Raw genomic sequence first — 17,396 nt, 5'->3', positions numbered from 1 at the left:
CAAATAAAATTTGCAATCCAAAATATCTATTTTGTTATGGATAAAGTGTACCGATTTCAAGTTATTGGCATTAAAGGGTAATATTTTCGATAATGTTTTACTTTTTTGAATTTCAAAAAAATATAAAGGTATAAGTATTTTTGTTTAATGGTTGAGAAAATTTACTATAATATTCTTTATAAGACTTTATAGATCAGCAGCTGAATTCTGAGATGCAGTTGAAATTTTGTGGAAAATTAGATTTTTCTCAGTGTCATTCAATAAGATCTCAAATTGCCAAATGATAATATCTCGGGATTTACAATGTTAAAAAATAAGTGAAATCAGTGCTTTCGAAAAATCATATTTTTTTTCTAAAAATTTAGGGGACTCAAAAGGCATCTTTTGTGCTAGAGTTTAGAGTTTCATTTTTTTATGTTTTTAGAAAAAAATAGGATTTTGTACTTATTTTTAAGCGTTTTCAATTATTAGTCTTGATTTCAAAATTTTGAAATTTAACGGAAGTATCATTTATTAACATTTTAAATCGATACAATAAATTCCGAGATATTGCCATTTGCCAAATTGGGGTTATTGTTTTATGACACTGAGAAAATTTCAGTTTTCACAAAATTTGAACTTTAAAGAAGGGCTACATATCAGAAACCAGTTGCCGATCTAAAAATTCTTATAAGGAATATAATAGGACAGACAAAGCGAACTAAAAAAAATTTGGGATTGTTTTTTCGTGTATAATTTTAATTCTATTATTTTTTTAATACTTGATTACAAACTACAACTTTACTGAACAGACCAAATTGATAAGAATATCCCTCCTCTAGGTACATTTTTTTTATATATATTCAAATATCCATTTTGTACTATATTACCAGTTAGCAAATTTGTATGGAGACTTCTTTGACACTGGGCAAAGTTTAATTCAAATCGATTCATTTTAATCAAATCGAAAAACACACGGAAAACGTCGATTTGCGAAAACGTAAACAATTACTCAATGAGTAAAGTTTTGAAAAAAATATTGTTGTTAAATAATTATCCAAATATCCTTACTTTTTGACATCAATAACTCAAAATCTTTTGATTGGATTAACAAAGTGAAAAAATTAAACATTATTTTCAAAATTTTATTAGTTTTTTCAAGTCTTAAACACAATGCGCAAATTTAATATTAATGTTATTTCAATTGTTTTTGTTGTGTAGTACGAGCATGCAAAATTATAATTGAAATTTCAAATCATGGTTTCAACATTTGAATAAAAAATTGCTTTAAAATGTAATTTGACCCAGTCCAGTTGTTTTGCAATCATTCGTTTTCATAATTTATAAGTATTAACGAACTTTTTTTTTTTTGCAAAAAAGACTTTTTGCGGTACTGTACATCGGGATTTTACGAAAATTCTAAATATTTTTAAACAAGTCACATGCTAAATCGCAACACAAGAAAATGCATTTAAATCTGTTTTTAGTTAATTAGTTAAGTTTAGTTAATCCATTGAAATGTTGCAGTCATTAGAAAAAATATTTTTCTGCTTCCTGATTTTGAAGGGGAAGACAACATAAAATAATAAAAATATAAGCAACGGCCTAATTAATAGAAAACAAATCTAAAATTGTGAAAAAAAATTGCATGAGTTGATATGAATTTGAAATGTTGTTTCAAATATCATTTTGCAAAAATAAATAATATTTGATGTTCTGATTATTTGAAATAAAATTGATGTTTCATTATTTGAAATAAAATTGAGCTGACTGTAAATTTCTTTACATATACATATTTCGAAAGCTAATTTCTCAATTTTCAGTCAAAATTTGTCCACTTCCTGGGCCACTGAAATAAAACTCAGTATTGTACAAAATGAAAACAATAACTGGCTTTATTCTGTAGGTATCTGTTTTAGCTTCAGTTTTTCTTTCTTTTTTTGGGAAACTACCTCGCTTCAGAGGCCACCCAAAAATACCAGTTTCACGCGAAATCCACAGCAACTTGTCCGCCGCTCCGACTCGTTTCAAGGAACCCGGCCAATTAAGGTTCCCCGACTTGATTCGCAACGCGCAGGTATATGTGTATTTGCAGTGCTCTTTTTGTTCAAGTTTGTTTGACGCCATTGCTGCTACCAAGTCGCGAAACGGTTCACGATGTGATGATTAAAATTGCTTTTTATATTTAAACAACTTTTTTTTTCTCTCTCCGTTGTCAGAAAGGCTTTTTAGCACGCGTCTGCTTTCTTAAATTTGTTTAATGATTGACGTGGCACCGATTTTCGTCAACCAAGATATTTTGCCTGCCCAAAAGGTGACACATCTCGAAAGCGACCTCCTTCACCAGGAGTCCTTCTGAAGGTCAATGCTCATCTCACGCCCGAGTTCGTCGCTTGCTGGCCGCAAATCTTCCGTTTTTTCCTTCCTTCCTTCTCACCAAGTTGGTTTTAAAACCAACTTCACCACTCCCTCTCTGGCAGGTTTCCACGGTGGTTTGTTTTTGTGGTCCACACGAGACTCTTGCTTGCTGGCGCAAAAGTTCATCGCCGCGCGAGTCAAGTGTGTGTTGTGTTTTCTTTTCGCGTATGTGAGTTTCTGTACTTGTTGATGTGGGCAAGATTTTTGCTCTGCGAAATTACCAGCGCGACTTGACCTCGGCTGAACTGTTCAGTGGTGTGGGGCGCACTAATGAGTTTGCTGTTTTAATATCTTTGGAAATGTCATGAAGATTGGAGGTTTGGTGACCTTACCAAAAATGCGTCAAGAAATGTTTTGAATTTTGATTTTTTTTGTATTTTTCTTTTTGTAATTTTTGGAATCTGTGATACCTGTTTTTTTAAATATCATGTTTTTGTGAGAAACAATTACAATTAAAAGATTTTGATCGGCTGATGCTGATGCTTGATGCCCTATACAATTGAATAATCAGCTTTTTGTTACTAACATTGCAATGTTTAAGTCATGGTCACGGACACCAGGAGTTGATGAATCAATGATAGATTTCCACCACTACAAGTTTTTTGTGGTTATCCTTTAATAAAAATTCCAATTTTTTTTAAATTTCTTCTTCGTTGAACCTCTTTTCCAAGTTACGTTGACCGTCAAAATATTCCAAAAACTCTCGCGCCCACCAAAATTGCGCAACGCCAAACATTTCTTTTTTTTTTGCGAACCCACCAGAGCGGTACCGATTCCCCGGTTCGTCGAATTTGTTTTAATTTTCACGACCACCGCCCACGTGTGAGTCTCTGTGTGTGCAGTGCACGCAAACCCTCGAATGCCAAGGTCATTATCGCATCGCACCCCACGTCGTCGTTGTGTGCGATGCATGCACCGAAACAGAAAATTTTGACGACTCTGGCTTCTTCCAACTCTGGTTCAGCAAACCGGAAAGTGAAGGTCAACCCGGAGTTCAGCCAGCGTCGTCTTCCGTCGACCGGAAACTCATCTGAAATTTCATTTTTTTGGGCGTTGGGTGTGGAGATTCATAATTTTGCACTTTATGACTGTGGTGAATCACTTGGAGTTTGAAAAGTTTACCGACAAAGGTCAGAAAGTTGAAACCGACACCAATACATGCTTATTTCGGACGCGTCGCTGTTTAATTTGTGTTTTGCTCATTAGGCTATTTTCTAGCGGTAATCTTTGTAGCTTATGAAATTTAACACCTCCGACCTCCAAGTTGCTGGTGGTGCAGAATTTAATTGGGTCCACCATAAGTCACACTTTGGCAGTAAAGTTGTTAAACGCAGTGCCATAAAAACGTTGACCGAACCTCCGAAAACAGACGATGACTTGAGCATTCATTAATGCGTCGTCAAGAACGGTGAAATCTCGGTGGTGTGACACCTTTCAGTTATTGCAAACACTTGCCTGTTTTGACTGTGACGTGACGTAGCATCTTACTGTATTATGATACAAGCTTGATGGATCATCACTGGAAGTGCTAACGAGCTATCCGGAGATACAACTTCAACTCCGGCTGTGCCACAGTCACGAAGCGACCTTCCCACAGATGCATCATCGTTGGTCATCGCAGCGGGCTTGAGTCATTAAAACGTGAAAGTCACAAAAATTCCAGGACTAATCGTCACAGATTTGATTGTTTGGGGAGTCACCAGCTGAGCAATTCTTCAAAAAATTGCTTTTTTTGGTTATTTGGCTTGTTTTAAAAAAGAAATTACATTCCATCATCTTTTTGAGCAAATCTAATCAAATCACACGATTTTTACACGATTTCTTGGATATTTTTGATTTTTGAAGTGTAATAATAACATATACAAAATCATGGTAATATTACATCTAAGAAGGGGTTCATCTCTTATGTCAGAAAAAAATGTGTAAATTTTACCTCTGAAAATGTGAAATTTTACCACTTTTCTGATGTAATGTCACTTTTTCAGTCTAAATTGAGGTAAGACTACATCATATTTGAGGTAATATTCAACCTTTCAAATTTACACAATTTTTTACTGAGAATTCCAAACATTCTCAAAAATCAATAAAAATAACAATGAAACTTTTGGCCACCCCTTAACCTTTAGCAAGTTTTTGTAATTATTTTTAAAGGGTAATTATTAATATTTTCTTAACGTTTCAATGAATCGAAATTATGAAAACTTCCTTTTAAAATTATATAAAAACAAGATTTTCACACATTTTTTAGTTACAAAATGGTCAATATGATTTCTCGAAAGTTTTAAATTCTAAATGAAAAAAAAATTAAATAGGCATTTTTTTATGTTAGGAGAGTATGGGGTAATTTGAACACCCTAAGGAAATTGCTCCGTCACAGGCTACAGAGACATTTTAAAAGAATGTGGATGGCACAAGGAGATAAACTCTTGCATATTCGATGTAAAAATATTATTCATTTCGAAAAAAACAAGTTTTTATCGCAAAATTGTAAAATTTGTATTTTGACATTAGAACAAGTTTTTTTATTAATTTATATTTCTGTTTTAAAACTATTCTGAATACATGGTTGGTTTAAGTTTTAATATTTTAATTTAGGCATATTTGAAACAATCAATAAAAGTCATACAAATTGTCTATTTTTAAGATTCAATAATTATTGATAACTATTAAACTTGAATTAATTAATTCAAATTTTATTTCTGTATCCGAAATTTATTTAGATAAGCCAAAATTTGAGTTTATATGAACGAAAATAAGGTTTGATTCTTGGTTGAATTCAATTTTAAAATTGTTGGATATTATAATTAATATAACAAAATAAAATTAATAAAAGTTTTGTTAAAAATTGCAGTGCCTATTTTATTTTTCAAAAATGTCCAATTATAATGATATCAAAGCAGAAATTTTACTATTTTACGAGCATATCTCAGATATGTTCAAATCTATTCCCTCGAACAATAATCAGCCACTTTATTGCCTAGAATCTTTACGAAACCTTATTTCCCAATCCTCAAATATTAGAATTTAAGGAAGTGCTGACAAGCCTTCGGAATCTTTTACAGATTGTGCCCAAAATACTTGAATTATTCAAACTTTGTTGGATTTTCCGTATTTCTATGTCATTCCTAGTACTAATCCTGTCATATATATTTCCAATATCCTCTCAAATCTAAAGAAAAATGATTTTTTAAGGGGGTGTCCAAATTACCCAAACTCCCATCTTGGCATTAAAGTTAATTTAGATGTTTTTGAAGCAAATTCATAAGAAGTATAATCTTTTCGAAAACAATACTTGCTGAGATGGTCAAGCTTGGTCATGACAGGTAAAAAGGTAACTTTATATATTAACATAAAAAATGTTTGAAGTTTTTTTATGGATTAAAAATCAAAAACAAAGTTTAACAAACGATTTTATTTTCGATTTTTTTTTCCAGAGTTTTTTTTCGAAAAGGTCCTATAAGCTATTGTCTTTCATATGTTTATAGGACCTAATAAAAAAAGTCGAATTTTAAAACATCATTTAATGAAATAGCAGCACTTAGAAATTCGCTCACAGCTTTAAAGATTGCAGTTTTTTCTCGAAAAATGTCACCGGGACCAACTAAGATTGCACCAAGGCCAACTGCGGTGAGAGGGCAACGCTTACCCCTTCACCACCGGATCTAGTTAATTTGTTTTACGTGTTTTAAGGGAAATGCCTATAAATTTGAAGATCTTTTTTACTCTGTTTCAGAAACACAATTTTACTAAGAAACTAGTTTGAATTGTTGTTTGTGTAATATTGTTTGAGGAATCTGGTGATGAGGTCCGTTTTCCGATTTAAACTAATTTTTATGAGAAAATCAAGATACTATGAGAGTATTAAATCAATCCTCTGAAACCTCTTGAAAATTATTCGAATATGGGCATCCTCAACTCAATCAAGACTAAATTTCACGTGCATAGCATACGATATAACGCAAACAATATTGGTGCCCCAACCGAGCAAGGTCGACTTCTTTGGAAGTCAGCAGGTGGGATGAACCAACGCCTACAATTCTTCGGATTCCTCGATGGAAATTTTTTATGGAATGTTCTTGGGTTAGTTCAACGTCACCTCTACTTCTACCGATGTTGTTTGACTTAAGCAATTAGAACCGAATCTCTTAATTTGGGATAACAGTCTAAAGTTAAGCAACGGTTAATCAGCAGAACTTCATTATTCAAGCTAATGGCTTCCGCTGCAGAGTATTGCTTGAGATCAGCCAAAACGATCAATTAGTAAATGTTGCAAATCCCGGCTCAGAACCCCAAAACCAGACAACCTTTTCCCAGCTCGTTTTGCCCAAAATACGATGACCGCAGCGACGACGGATTGCGCAATCAAAATGCACATTTTTAAGCGTTTATTTTGTCTAAATTCAGCCTGAAAAAATGTCCGAAAAATCAACAATTTAAAGCAGCAGCAACGCGCGGTAGCTGTTGCCATTTAAGCCACGTCAGGTTGACCCGACGAGGGAAGAAAAAAAAACCAACAACACAATACACGGAACGTTTGAAGAATACGTAAAATAATGGGGAAATAAATTACGAACCCGCAAATGAAATCTCGGAACTGGGGTGAACTTTTGTGACTTTACTCTGAGAATGACGGGAAACGGGAAATTTTCAGTCTATTTCCCGGGAAATCCTGGGAATTCCCGGGAAATTTTAAATTTATTGAAAATTGTTATGATCTTGGTTTTTATTCATATTATGCAACAAAATTGTATAGGACATCAACATTAATGGTATAAATAAGTGTGAAGATCAATTAACAGCTTGAGTGCATGTAAAAAATCATTCAACTACAAGAAAATGTATTATGGTATTTTTTATGAGAAATTTTAAACTTGTCTCTGTGACCAGTTTATTGAAATGAGAAAAAAACATGCAGAAATTATGTTTTTCATAACAAATACTGGTTTCAGCTCTTGAACAAATGGTAAAGATTTTTAGTGTTGGTTTTACTCCAAACAACCCTATGTTTCAAAAATTTGAAGCAGGCTTTGAATATATTTTTACATTTTTTGCATTTCTTATTATGCAACATGATTTAAATTATACGATAAATTAACATCATTCCACAAAAAGTCTTCTATTTTTTCACATTCAACCCTCTAACACCTGTAGTTGCACCAGAGCTCCATAATTCTTTTACTTCAAATTGTAATTTATTTAGTACTAGGTATTCAACCACTTGAATTAATTCTTTTTGCACAAATTCGATTTTTATCTCATTTGATCATGGTAAACAAAAACATAAAACAATCTCAATTTAAATTTGGAGGTAAGAAGTTAATATTGTTTTGATGAAACAACATCAATCTGTTAAAAGCTTACCTAATTATATTAATTTAATACTCATTAAGCAAGATCTATTCCCAGTTGCTTCAAGAATTAATATTATCTGAAATAATTCTGATATCATAATTTCTGATAATCTGATTAATTTTATATAAACCAAACATTACATTTAATTGAACAAAATAATGTTGAGTTTGTCCATTTATAATTTTTTCAGAGCATTTTCAAAAAAATAGTTCCAAAAATTCAAGAAAATATATACTTCCGCTTGAATTTCGGGAATTCCCGGGAAATTTACAAATTTCCCGGGAAACGGGAAATATTTTTTTTCGGGAAATCCCGGGAATTCCCGGGAATTTTTTTCCCGGGACGGGAAATTGGACGCTCTAGACAAAACACTTTAAATTTTTAGCAAAAGTCCATTATCAACTTATCATAACCATGTTTTTCCAAATATTTGTGTAAAACTAAGTATAATACAGTACTTGTTCGAAAACTGAGCGGTTGCCAAGATAAAAAGCAGACAAACGTCAAAAAAACAATAACAAACCAAAATGAACGAGGGGTTTGACGAGGGGTCAGTGGATGCAAAAATGAAGTTCAAAAATAAAATTCCTTTTATAAGTTTTTATGAAATTTCAAGTCACAGTCAAAAGAAAATTTTAAGGGTAAAACATCAAGCGACTTTTTTTATTTTGTTCAGAAAATTTCATGCATCGTCAATTTTTTTATCAGCCCAGTGGCCAAATTTTCGATAATTTTGGATTTTTGTAAATCTCTTTCAAAAATATATCTTAAAATGAATAGTTTGGTAGAGTCTATTAAAGTGTTTCCCGTCCGTTTGTCTGTGGCATTAATGTTGTTTCCAGATGAGGAAGCGTCATTAAGAGATTTTTTTCTGTTAAAAATTCTGCTACCGCGTTAGCGATCTCAACAGGGTGAGATCATCCCGGTAAAGATCGCTCCGTCGGATAACGCCGGACAAATCACCGAAGTTTTATGCTAATTCATTGCGCGATAACGTTTCAGGAACTGGTTTCAGAATTATCGTGAAACACCGAGTTGTCGAAATCTAGCAGTTTTGAAGTGTTTAATTGAAATGTTTTGAAATAAGCTAAATGAAACAGAAACAATCTTCTTTAAAATGTTAAATTGTCTTTAAAAGTTTAGTATCATTTTCCCTTGACATTAGACTACTTTAACTGAATAAAAAAAAATGCATCTTTATGGTTAACTGCCTGTTTGCATTCAATATAATCATTTACTTGATAACAGGTAAAACTCCGTCAAAGAAGCTGTTCTATATTAAGATGCAGCTGGGACAACATGTCTTACCCCTACAGAAAAAGTAATTATTTTGATTTAGTGCGTGTTTTTTTATAAATTTATTTTTTCAAATGCATATTTGGCGACTCACTTTCCATTCAAATCGCCCATTTTTCGCATCATCGATTACGAAACCTCCCTCTAAGCTCATTTTAATTGTCCCCACGTCAGCTGGCCCTCGCCGTATAATGCAACCCAGCTGCCACCGACTGCCACCGGCACCTGTTGGGAATGTCGTGGCTTATGCAAATTCCTGCATAAATCACGCCACACTGTTGAATGGTCGTCGCAAAAAGATTTCAATCTCTGCCTCATTTCTCCTCTGTTTTTTTTGTTTCTTCGTCGCGAGATTCACGAAGTTTGCAACTGTTTTGCAACAACTCCACCGCGCAGATATATCTCCCCGGATCAGTGCCGGATGAATCTGTCATCATGCCGGGAGACTGCTGATGATGATCATACTCGTTTGTAGGAGGGTGACATCAAACCTTCAACCTTGTTAGAGTTGAGTCGGAATTAAGCAGTAAATCTTCTGGCAGCTTCACAATGGACCATCTCGTTATGCTGCTGCTGGATGTCTTCTGGTGGGCACACTTTACACGAGTTTGCTGGCTCAATTTAAAAATTCAAGCTGATTTGATAAGGAAACTTTCGCTATCGTTGATGGGAACAGAAGCTCAAAATAGCTGGCCAAATTGCTTCAACCGAAATTACGGCGAGTTGTGCAACAGTCTTGTGCTTTCATAATTGGGCTAATCTTGTCCAGATCTGTGTGTTTTCAGGGGATCAAATTTGCTTACAAATTTGTGTTTGGTGATCTCCGTGGAATCGAGATTCACTTTCGAGATAAAAATTTGCGATTTTTCTTGCCTTTTTGAAAAGAAATTTGGTTAGTGTTTACTATTAGAAGATTTGCAATCAAAAAATATGTGAATTGATGATAATAACAGGCTTTTACATTGATTTCAATTTACGAAAACATCGAAATGTTATAAGAAATTAAAAAAAAATACTTTTTAGATTGGTGAAAAACTCATTCCATCAATCATTCCAAAAATCAAATAAAAATTGCATTTTTTTATTTGTATAAAATTGTTTCCATTTTTTTTGGAGGGATTCTTCAGCCGCACATCGTTGGTGTTGAAACCAGTTAACATTTTTTTTTTAAAAAAAAAAGGCCGTTGTAAATTTTATTTATGTTCTTGTTTCGAAATTTCCCCAAAAAAACAAAACAAACAATAATCACATAAAGTTGATTTTTTATTATAAAACTTCTACAGTCAATTGTAAACTACTTACACCCAGAACTGGGCATCGGCATAAAATAAAGAGCACGGTTCGGTAGTAAAATGGTACTGTGTGCGGACGGAGAGGATAAATCCCGATATTACCGAGAGTACTTTACTCATGGGTTCATTTTCCAAAAAAGTTCATCCACCGAAAAAAAAAAAGTACCGGTACCGAGACTCGAACTCAAGACCTTCGGCTTATTGAACCGTGCCTTTGCCGTATGGGTCACCATAGTTCGGTGACTAAGTGGCGGTCATTTGTCCATATAAGCCACTCAATAGGATGAACTGTTTCAATGAACGAATGAACACGCGAGAGGTCTATACTCTCGCAAAATAGTCCTCATGTTTCTTTTCGGGAGGACTAACCCTTCGGTCTTTAACTTTGGGTGTAGAATACATTATGTCATGTTAATTTTTGTAGTTTTCATCATTTTAATTCTTTTACAAATTTTGAATTTTTGGATCACAGATCGGAAAAAGACGTGGAAACAAATTTATTGATGTTCATGGTGGGCATCATGGTTGCTTAGGACAATTCCATAGCATTTATACCTCAAAATTGCAACTTTATTTATTGGCTAGGAATTAACTACAGCTCAATTCTGTCCCAAATCTATCATACCTTGGCGAGACTGAAGCGTTTACTGACATCAACTCAAAAAAATGTCGTATTGTGTAATGTATGAAGCAAATTGAGATGTTTTTTGTTTCATTATTTTGAAAATAATGCTTGAAATTTGAATTATGTTTGTCATTTTTGAAAACAATTTGTATTTGCCAAAGTTACAAAATAAACGAAGCGAGACAATTTTTTTTGTTCCATATCTCGATATCCCTTCACAGACTAATTTATTAAGTTGTGTCATTTTTTTAATTTTTGTGTTTGTCAAAAGACAGGCTAGGAGCACAGTTGGTCCATCTGGCCATTTGTGTAATTTTTAAGCCCACGATGATGATTCTCATCCAAAGCCAAAAAATGGTGCAAAAAAAAAACTAAGTGATTTAACATATTCTGGCAGCACTGTTCTGAAATAACGAAATTGATGTAAAATTTATAAAAAAAAAATTAAAAACGGTTACTGTAAATTTGTTAGAAAATGACTTCCAAAATTAACGTTTTGTACATCCTTGTGCAAAAATAAAACTTTCCATCGAGTCGTTAAATTTGATAATCTGGCTACCCACGCCAAGAGAAAGTTTTTTTTTTGTTTTTGTTAAGAGATAATTTTGATCATCTTTTATTCAAATATTTAAAGATTATCTAATTTTATTGATAGTATTTTTATTGCATTTATCATATCTGGTATTCGTTTTTTTATTTATTGAACCTTTTTTATAACCTTTTACCGAGTTATTTCCAAAAATCGAAACATTTAAAAGTTTAAAGCTTGAAAGTCACCGCTCTTACGCTTACTGCTGGCTTATTGTCATTCGACGGCAATGTACGCTATCGATGCATTTTACTGATTTTAGTAAATCATAGATTGCCAATAAAGACGCTACACTCTTTTTTGCCCAATAAACAAAATATTTTGTAAACAATTACTGTCAAGTTTTTTTTTTCAATTATATTTATTTACTATTACAGTCGAGACTTGATTTTTTGAAGCCTCGATTATCGTAAGGTTTATATTAGACTTCGGATAATCAAATCACGAACAACGAAACATAATTTTTTTTTCTTACTTTTAACATCGAATTGTTAGTCAAATTTGAGTGGTTGGTTGCTTTAAAATAACTAAATGCATTTTTTCAATATTTCATGGCCGCCATCTTTAAAAATTTCTCAGCTATAATAAGACAACGAGGTTAAATTTTTCCTAGGCCTTCGGATAATCGAGTCAGTTTTAACGTAAGATTACAGTACTGGTTGTGAAAACATCCTTTTAATTTAAAAATGCTCATTCTTAACTTTCCATTTTGTAAAAAAGGCTTGATCTCACCTGTGAGTAGATTTAATCAGTTTTTTTTATATTTTCCAATCGCTTTTTAAAGTATTTATCACATTTTAACCTATAAAATTGTGTCAATGATTATTATATTAAAAAATGCGTTAAGCCGTAGTCTGAGACATAATAGAAATGGCTAAATATTTATTTTTGCTTCAAGTTTTAACACTCAAAATGTCAAGTTCAATTCAGTACCAAGTTTAATGAACTCCTACGCAATTTTGAATACAGAAATGCCTTCAAACGTTCACGCCAGAAGTGTCAAATTTAAGCATCCACGTTCCAAAGATAAACCCCGAAAAAAAAGATATCCCCATGAATTCCAGTAAAACTGGTCCAATCGATCCAATCCCTGAATCCAAATTTCTATTTCCAATTTTATTACGCAGCTCTGGCAAAACTACTCACCTGTGACGACTTTTACGACTGGCTCTTTCTCCTCTCCAAACGAAAAAAAAAAAACTATCAAAAATCCACCTTCGAGTCTGGACACAGAAGACGCACAAAAAAAACTTGACACGTTCCAAACAGGCCCAAAGACAGACAACGACGATCAAAACTCGTTTCCAGCCAGACAAAAATCACCACTGTCCAAAATATAAACGCAAAACAACATCAACTCACACACATTTACACACACGTTCCGAAAAATTCCGCACTTTTGTGACTCTTTTCCTTCTTCTTCTTCTTGATGTTGGTTTATTTTGGTGAGTTTTATTTTTCCTTTTTGCTGAATTACTATTATTATAATCGGTTATTTTTCTGTTTTGGGACAACTTTTTCCTGGATCTGGAACCACTTTTTTTAATTTCGGTTGATTTTGTATCTTTAGTTTCTTCCTCTGCACTTGGTTTGGCACTGATTTCAGTTTTTATAACTTATTTCTTTTTTCACCGATTTACGCACGCAAATGTGAAATTCTGTTCCGATTTGGCGAAATGTAAGACGATTAATTTTAATCACTTCAAGTAATGATATAAAAAAACGCGAAAATTTAAGCAAAAAAACACACCAAAATCAAGTCGAAAATTATTGCCCCGGCCAAATCGCAAAAAACTTTAATAACAAACTTTCTGCGGGCTATCCTTTTTGCACTGAATGGTTCTGCACTTCCCCTCGGCAAACATCTCACTCACTCACCCGGTTTGCGCAGTTTTATGGATCTGGATTTGAATTTGCTTCGTTTTCTTCTTCTTCGTAGATCTTCTCTGCTGCAGCGGTGGAATCGGCTAAACTCACTCACTTTGGTTCAGTTTTATTTAATTGAAGGTTTTTTTTCTTCGTTTTTCGACAGGGTAAAACGGACCAAAGTGGTTTCGATTTATGGCGATCTGAAAGTGCACAAGAGAAAATGAAAATCGGTGTCATTAATTTGTGCTGATAAAGGTAAAGTTGCAGTGCGATTAAGTGAGGTAGTTTTTATTTTATTTTCTGGAATTTTGAAGAAATTTTAAAATTGAAAATATAATTTATTTTTTTAGTCAAAAGAAACAATTTTGCCCTATTCGTTTTTCCTTACAAGTTTCCATAAAATTTTGAAGGCTGGTCATACAAAATGGTTATGTAAATGTATGAAATTTTGTATTTCGAAAAGGGATTATCTGATCGATTTGGTGTCTTCGGTGAAGTTTTAGGTTATGATTAAAACTTTTCAGAAAACAATTTGTAGACGAAAAAAAGTTTCCAATTTTTTATTTAACTTTTTTTAATATTCTTTTTTTTATCCCTTAGTCCTTTAAGGCAAAAAATACATCTTCTGAGTCATAAACGTGTTTTTTTAGAAAATATAGAAAACCTGGACAAAAAAATGATTGAAAATCAATCGAAAAGTACTCAGCTTTTTTATTTCATATGTACCATTTGTAAGTTATAGCTACATTGAGGTATAAATTTAGGATTTTCTGTTTTTTTTGCATTTAAAAAATACTTCATGAAAGAAAGCACCACGGCAACATTAATTTTGAAAACCTGACTAAATTTCAGATAATTTTCTCTCTGAGGCTTTGAAAATCGTAATTTTCAACTGACGATATCTCGGAAACTATTGTCCAATTTTCATTGTAAAAAATGAAACTTTCGTGATTTTTTTTTCCGAAATCGAAATTCCCTAACATTGTTTTATTCAATTGATTTGTTTTATTTTATTTTTAGATTTTTAAAAAGATATGTTACAAATTGGCACAGATGCTCAACTTTGCATAAGGAATCGAGCCAGGGGGATTTATGGGTAATTCTCCGCCAACTCACACAGCATTTGCCTCGACCCCTCTTCGATTTGCGTGAAACTTTGTCGTAAGGGGTAACTTTTGTCCCTGATCACGAATCTGAGGTCCGTTTTTTATATCTCGTGACGGAGGGGCGGTACGACCCCTTTCATTTTTGAGCATGCGAAAGAGAGGTTTTTTTCAATAATTTGCAGTCTGAAACGGTGATGAGATAGAAATTTGTTGTCAAAGAGACTTTTATGTAAAATTAGACGCCCGATTTGATGGCGTACTCAGAATTCCGAAAAAGCGTATTTTTCATCGAATAAAACACTAAAAAGTATTAAAAATTCTCCCATTTTCCGTTACTCGACTGTAAATTTTTTTGGAACATGTCACTTTAAAGGAAATTAAATGTACTTTTCGAATATACATTGACCCAGAAGAGTCATTTTTTCATTTAGAACTTTTTTTTTCATTTTTAAATTTCATTTTTTTTCTAACTTTGTTCTACAAAGTTGTAGAGAAGACAATTACAAAAATTTTGATGTACAAACATAAGGGGTTTGCTTATAAACATCACGAGTTTTCGCGATTTTACGAGAAAAAGTTTTGAAAAAAATGGTCGTCGTCGATCATGGCCGTTCATGGTCACCCGCGACAGACACGGGCGACGAAACAAAGAGGAACGCAAAAAGTAACTTTTTCAAAACTTTTTTTTCGTAAAATCACGAAAACTCGTGATGTTTATAAGCAAACATATGTTTATAAATCATCATTTTTGTAATTGTCTGCTCTACAACTTTGTAGAACATTATTACATTTTAAAAAATAACCCTGCAAAGTTAGAAAAAAACACGAAATTTAAAAATGAAAAATTTTGTTCTAAGTGAAAAAATTACCCTTCTGGGTCAATGTAGATTTGAAATGTGCATTAAATTTCCCAGATAATGACATGTTCCAAAAAATTTTGCAGTCGAGTAACAGAAAATGGGAGAATTCTTAAAACATTTTTAGTGTTTTTTTCGATGAAAAATATGTTTTTTTTTCGAAATTCTGAGTATGTCATTAAATCGGGCGTCTAATTTTACATAAAAGTCGCTTTGACACCAAATTTCTATCTCATCACCGTTTCAGGCTGCAAATTATTGAAAAATACCTCTTTTTTCGCATGTTCAAAAATGGAAGGGGTCGTACCGCCCTTCCGTCACGAGATATCAAAAAACGGACCTCGGATTCGTGATCAGGGACAAAAGTTACCTCTTAGGACAAAGTTTCTCGCAAATCGAAGAGGGGTCGATATTATTTTAGTTCTTTTATTAGGATGAAACATTGCTTCTATGTCAAAAGAAGCATCATTAGTTTCTCCAAGCAACGATTCATACAATTTTGCAACATGTAAAAATCTGTACCTTGAGAATGGATTTTGCGATGGGCAATGTTTTAGGTTATGATTAGGACTTTTCAGAAAAAATAATTTCCCAAATAATTTATTCTTCTTTTACAAACAATACTTTTAAAGGGGACTAAAAAGGCATATTTTACGCAAGAGTTTAGGATGGTGCAAAGATATAATTTTTTGAGAAAATGCAATTTTAAAAGTAGATCAAGTATATTGCTAAACAAAATAAAAAAAACATAATTGCAAAAAAAATGCAATGGAATTTTTTTTGCAGGGGATTCCAAGAAAGTTTTCTCGAGGTTTATGGATGGTCCCTTCACACTTTTTTATAAAGTGCACCGTTTGAATTTGCTGATTTCTTTTGCCATTTTTGTTAATACTTTTTTTACGAAAAACTGAGAAAATTTTGTGAATAGTTATTTTTTAAGTATCACCTAATTGGCCCTCTTTTTCAACTCGTGATACCTTGGAAAAACTTTAATGAAATTTTCTGCACGCCACTATAAAAATAATTTCTATTTTTAAAAATAAAAAAAAATACAGTGGCTTCAACATTTCAATGAAAATGTGTTTACAACAAAACAACTATCCAACAATCATTAGTATAAAAACTAAGTTCTACGAAAATATATTTTTTGCGATTCTGTACATTTTCTCAAATGTTTGATATATTTCTGAACGGTTCCAAGCATGCCAAAACGATTACTAACACAGGACAATGAATTTTAGTTTATTAGATTATTTATTTATTAATTTTTTTTTATTAATCTACACGAAAAATTTTTAAAAAGTGTACTAAGAAATGTAAAGTTTTCTGGAAAAAACTGTGCCAGTTTTGAGAAAGGGGAGACATAATTATAAAGATAAAAATACAGTCCAAACTCGATTATTCGAAGGCTTTGGAGAAACTTTACTTCGGATTTTAAATCAAAGATGGCGGCCAAAATGGCGGCAAATATGTGAAAAATGCATTTTGTCATTTATTAGGCCATCAACTTTTAAAATTTGACTAAAATGACAGAACTCAAATTTGATGGTAAAAGTTAAAAAAAGTGTGAAAAATAATCAGAAAAAAATTAGTTCAAAAACAAAATAAAAACAATAACATGATTTTATAAAGTTTGAAAACCAACAATTAAAAATCCAAAAATAAAAAAAACCAAAAAATGCAATTTTAAAAGGTTTTCCGCTCTTGGTCAATGCGATTGTTATAAAAAAAGGAAATATTAAAGGAAAATTCTTGTTCAATCAATTGTTAACTTTTAAAAAAAACCATCAAATAGGGCACTTTTGAGCATTTTACAAATCGATGCCTCTGTGCTCCCTTGTATTAAGCTTGTTGGTTTTCCTATCTAGTTAGCATAAGAGAGCATGAGGCATCTAAAAATTGAGTCAAATTGTCCATATCCAAGGGACCGTCGAGCAAGAGAATCATCAACAGAACGATGCAAAATGAAGACTCGATTGAAAATATTTTTTCTTGATACCCAGCTATGGGAGA

General features: G+C 32.7%; 1 protein-coding gene across 2 annotated transcripts in view; it reads right to left on the bottom strand.

Annotated features, from left to right (window-relative positions):
- The window catches only part of LOC120428225 (uncharacterized), a 113,164-nt gene that overhangs the window by 94,746 nt on the left and 1,022 nt on the right, over nt 1–17,396 (bottom strand). For both annotated transcript variants that reach the window (XM_052710336.1, XM_052710338.1), the window contains exon 2: nt 12,698–13,620. The gene's annotated coding sequence lies outside the window, so the exon portion shown is untranslated. The remainder of the gene's footprint in view (nt 1–12,697; nt 13,621–17,396) is intronic.

Source organism: Culex pipiens, chromosome 3 (assembly GCF_016801865.2).
Source record: "Culex pipiens pallens isolate TS chromosome 3, TS_CPP_V2, whole genome shotgun sequence".
Classification (NCBI taxonomy): Eukaryota; Metazoa; Arthropoda; class Insecta; order Diptera; family Culicidae; genus Culex; species Culex pipiens.
The sequence above is the reverse complement of the archived record's forward strand: the minus strand, read 5'-3'. Positions and strand labels throughout refer to the sequence as shown.